Source organism: Hylobates moloch, unplaced genomic scaffold (assembly GCF_009828535.3).
Source record: "Hylobates moloch isolate HMO894 unplaced genomic scaffold, HMol_V3 SCAFFOLD_5, whole genome shotgun sequence".
Classification (NCBI taxonomy): Eukaryota; Metazoa; Chordata; class Mammalia; order Primates; family Hylobatidae; genus Hylobates; species Hylobates moloch.
In genome coordinates, this window is record NW_026652280.1 from 96,593,222 (window position 1) to 96,598,530 (window position 5,309).

The 5,309-nt window shown below is 31.0% G+C and overlaps 1 protein-coding gene across 1 annotated transcript in view; it reads right to left on the bottom strand.

The window, feature by feature from the left end:
- The window catches only part of MNDA (myeloid cell nuclear differentiation antigen), a 105,258-nt gene extending 100,149 nt beyond the window's left edge, over positions 1-5,109 (bottom strand). Inside the window, exon 1 of the mRNA XM_032154058.2 lies at positions 4,903-5,109. The gene's annotated coding sequence lies outside the window, so the exon portion shown is untranslated. The remainder of the gene's footprint in view (positions 1-4,902) is intronic.
- Positions 5,110-5,309: the final 200 nt, after the last annotated feature.

The window sequence follows — 5,309 nt, forward strand, 5'->3', positions numbered from 1 at the left end:
TGAAAATGTGAATAATACTGACAGAACTTTAACTGAATTGACATAGAAGAAAAGGAAGGAGACTCAAATTATAAAATCAGAAACTAAAAAGAGAACATTACAACAGATTTCACAGAAATAAAGAGAATACTTTGAACAATTGTACATCAATAAGTGGGATAACCTAAATGAAATGGATAAATGGATAAATTATTAGAAACATACAACCTGCAAATTTTGAATCCTAAAGAAACAGAGAATCCGAACAGTCATTATGAACTAGTCAGAAGACTGAATCAGAAGTCAAAAACCTCTCAATAAAGAAAAGTCCAGACTAAGTGGTTTTACTGGTAAATTCTACCAAATATTTAAAGAAGAATTAAGACCAAAATCCCTCAAAGTCCTTCAAAAGTTGAAAAGGAGGGAACACTTCCAAACTCATTGTATGACTCAGCATTACTCTAATGCAATGCCAGACAGATGCACTAGGAAAATAAAATTGTCTAAACAATATCCCTTATGCATGTTGATGCAATTTTTTTTTACAAAATACTAGCAAACATAATTATATAGCACATTAAATTTATTTATGCATCATGACCATTTAGGGTTTATCCCTGGAATGCAATGATGGCTCACCATACAACAATCAATTAACACTCTTAATGGTAAAAGACTGAAAACATTTCTCTTATTCCTGAAAGATGAGGAAAAATACACAGATGCTCATTTTTCACTTGTAAAAATCAATCAAGGTAATACGCCACATTACCAGAATGAAAGACAAAAAAAAAAAAAAAAAACATGATCATCTCAATTGGTGTAAAAAATAAATAAAGTATTTGACAAAATTAAATAGGCTTTCATGTTAGAAACACTCAGTAAACTAAGAATAGGAGAAAATTACTTAAACATAGTAAAGTCTATATACAAAAACAGCATAGCTAACATTATTCCCAATAGTAAGAGACTGAAAACATTTCTCTTGCTCATGAAAGATCAGGAAAAAGACAAGGATGATTTTTTTGTTCACTTTGGTTTGCGATAGTACTGAAAGTTTAACATCCATCCACCCCCCCAAAATAGGCAAGAAACAGAAAATATAAAATATCCAAATAAGAAAGAAAAAAAGGTAAATTATCTCTCTTTACTGGTGATACGATCTTATATGTGGAAATTCCCAAAGATTCTATGTAAATACTTAGAATTGATAAACAAATCCAGCAAAGTTACAGGAATCAAAGGCAACACACACAAATCAGTTGTGTTTTTATACGCTAACAATGAACAAAAAGGAAATTAAGGAAACAATTCTTTTTCTGTATACAATAGCTTAAAGTAGTAAAACACTTAGGAGTAAACTTAATCAAGGAGATAAATTATACAACACTTTGAAGGAATTAAAGAAGGCACAAACGTACATGGGAAGGCATCTGTGTCCATGGGTTGGAAGACTTAATACTGTTAAGGTGTCAATACCCAAGGAACTGCAAATGCAATGTAATTTGCAATGTAATCTGTGATGCAAAATCCCAGAAGTGTTTTTTACATGAACACAAAAATTTGTCTTAAAATTCATGTGGAATTTAAAGTTACTTTAAATAGCCTTTTTTAATCTTAAAAAAGAAGAACATGGAGGTTTCAGACTTCCTGCTTTCAAAACTTGTTATAAAGACACAATAATCAAAACAGTGTGGTACTGGCATAAAGACAGACATAAAGAACAATGGAATATGATAGATAGTATAGAAATAAACCCTAAAAGATATGGCTTATTGATTTTTGACATGGATGTCAAGGCCGTTTAATCAGAAAGAACACTCTTTTCGAAAATGCTGTTGGGCAATTGTGATATCTGTATACAAAATGTTGAACCCTTACCTACATCATATACAAAATGTAACTCAAAGTATATCAAATATCTAAATGTAGGAATTAAAACTATGAAACTCTCAGAATAAAACAAAGGGGAAAGGCTCCATGACATTGGATTTGGCAATGGATTTCTTGGACATGACACCGATAGCACAGGCAACAACAACAACAATAAAATAGATAAATCAGATTACAACAACATTTAATTTTTATATACATCAAAGACACAATTAACAGAGTAAAAAAGGGAACCTAGAGAATGAGAGAAAATATTTACACTTTATATATCTGATGAGTGCTTTATATCCAGAATATACAGCAAACTCCTACAAATCAACTCCAACAACAGAATCCAAACACGGTGATAAAAATTGATAAAGGACTTGAATAGACATTTCTTCAAAGGTGCTATACAAATGGCCAATAAGCACATATGAGTATGCTCAATGGCAATGATCTTTAGAAAAATACAAATCAAACCCATAAAAACCACAATGAGATATAACGATTAAAAACATACATGCACAAAACATCAGAGCTCCTAGCATGATGTTTTTTGGTACTGTCAAAAAAAATAACAACAGAAAATAACCAGTGTTGGTGAGGATGAGTAGAAAAGTGAAACCTTGTACATCATTGGTAGGAATGTAAAATGGTTCAGATGCTATGAAAAAAGTATGATTCTTACTCTTAAAATTAAAAATAAAATTACCATATGATTCAGTAATTTCACTTCTAGATATATTCCCAAAACAAGTGAAAGTGTGATCTCAAATAAATGTATGTACATATATGTTCATTGCAGCATTAATTACAGCAGAAAAATGTGAAAGTAGTACAAGTTCCTTCAGTGGATGAATGAATAAAAAGAAATATGGTTTCTTACATATTTTATGGTAAATACATAAAATGGAATATTATTCTACCCTAGGAAGAAAGAATATTCCGACACATGATACAATACAACATGAATGAACTTTGAGAACATGAAATGAAAAAAGCCAGTCACAAAAAGCACACACATACTGTATGATTAAACATATGTGAAGAGTTAGAGTTTTTAAATTTATAGGGAAAGAAGGTAGAATGATGTTTGCCAAACTCTGGAGGAAAGGGGAATGGTGAAATTGTTGGTTAACGGTTAGAGTTTTAGTTTTGCAAGATGCAAAGGCATTCTGGAGGTTGGTTGCACAACAATATGAATGTATTTAATACTACTGAACTGTACACTTGAAGCTGATTAAGATGACACATTTTATATTACATGTTTCTTAACACAATGAAAAGAAAACAATTATTATATTCAAAACTTTCAGAAGCTTGGCAATGAAAATATCCATACCCACAGCTCTTTGTGAAGAACTACTCATTATGAAAAGAAGTAAATCTAAGAAATGTCGGAGGCCAAAAGGGAAGTAAGATCAAGCAAATACTTTAATTAGTGTTTTTACTATCTTAAAAATAAGTAAAGCCAGAGTCAAAGAAAAGAAAACAGGAACTATATGAACATACTCTTACAGGTGAAGTTGTATGTTTGGGGGACCAGAAGATGTGAGAGTTTGCTAAGGGGCTTGTCTTTAAGGAGAATATAGATACTTAAAAATAAGAAACTTGACAAGAAAGGAGAAGAAAAAGCACAGAATAAGTGCTATAAATTGAAACAAAGTAAGATGGCAAAACCAAGTTAAAATATATACCTTTATAGAATGTGCATATCTGGACTAAATTCATCAACTAAGAGGAAAAATTTTCAATTTGGATTAAAAATAAATCCAGTTATATGTTGTTGACAAAATACAAATAAAGCAAAAGGTCACTTAAGTTTGAGAAACAGCTGGAAAATGTTATATTCTTCAAACTCTAACTTAAAGAAAGACTTTTTAGGAAAATTAGTGTAGCTTAAAATAGGCTTTAGTCAGTAAGTATCAGTACATAGTTTCACTACATAATGGTAAAGTATGCAACCTGTAAAAAGATATAATAATTTAAATTATAAATATAATCTGTTATTACTTTACAAAGTAGCATATAGAATTTTTTTCTTCTCTCTAAACACACACATAACATATATACTTAGATATACATATTCTGTGTAAAAATATATGGTAGAAGTCAAAAGAACTACAATGAGAAATTAACAAAATCACTATTAGAGTTGGAGGTTTCACCACATCTCTCTCTCAGTTACTGAAAGAACAAGGTAAAAAATAGCTTAGATTTAGATTTAGATTTTTCAAACAAAATTAACAAGCTTACTTAAGAAACTTTATCTTACTTAAATAGAATTTGGAATCCAACATTTATAAACTCTTCTCAAGTACTCATGAAGTAATTAGAAAACATTCATTATGTACTAAGCCATAAAAAAGAAAAAATGTATCCCAAAGTAGGTAATATATAATTGATTCTCCCTGTCTTTTCATTATACCTTGCCACAAAAAATGTTATCTATGACTGAGTAAAGCACAGACCACTTGAAAAAGAGAATTATTTCTACTTACACTTGTAAAATGAAGCATAAAATGATACTGATTCATGAAAATGTAAAGATTATTTTTGAGTAAACGCTTGTAAAATTGAGAAATTAATGTGTGCACATGTCTATGCCCTTTAAAATAGAGATAAAATCATATAATAGAGATTTATGTCCTGGTTTATTTTTCACTAAATATTACTTCATAATAATTTTCTCATGTGACTGTCTTGTCTTTTAACTTAGGCCCAAATCCGGTCACCAAGTTTCCTAGTCATCCTCTAGCCAAGAAAACCAAGTATCTCCTCTAAATATCAATTTATGCAAAAAGACAGCCAAGAATTAATTTTTAAAACTTGCTGTAGACAAAATACATTTTTTTGGTTCATACTCCAATTGTGGTAGAATAAAAGATATCCATTTGCTACCTAGACAGGTAAAGGATTCAGTTCTCAGTTTTCTGAATATGATTGATAACAACACTTCTGGCCTCAGGCAATTATTCTTCACTGAGATGGTGTGGTTACCAGCTAGATACCTAGATCTTTCGCTAAAGAACTTCCCAGAAATCTCACCTTAATGGATACTTCTTCCACAATAGTCTTCAGAAATCTTGGAGTCACTGTCTTGTTTAGGACGGAATCACTGTCCGTAAAGCTTTGGAGAGATTAAACTGCAGACTATTTTAATCGTGTAAAGGGCTGAGAAATGAAAGCTAACAAGGAAAAATGGCACTTGTTAGAGCCACTCTAAATCTTGATTGTAGATGGCCTTCTCACACTGTCCTAATTCCTAACTAGAAAGAAGTTATATAATCATGAAACAATTTTGAGGCCACGCCTATCAGCCTTTGTAGCTATTTCAGATGTCAGAGAAAGTGATCAGTTCCTCTTTGTAAAAAGTAATCTCAGTCACAAGGAGAAATGACAGCAAATGGTGCTTCTTCTTTGCTTTTTTGACTTACAAATACTTGCTGAAAGGA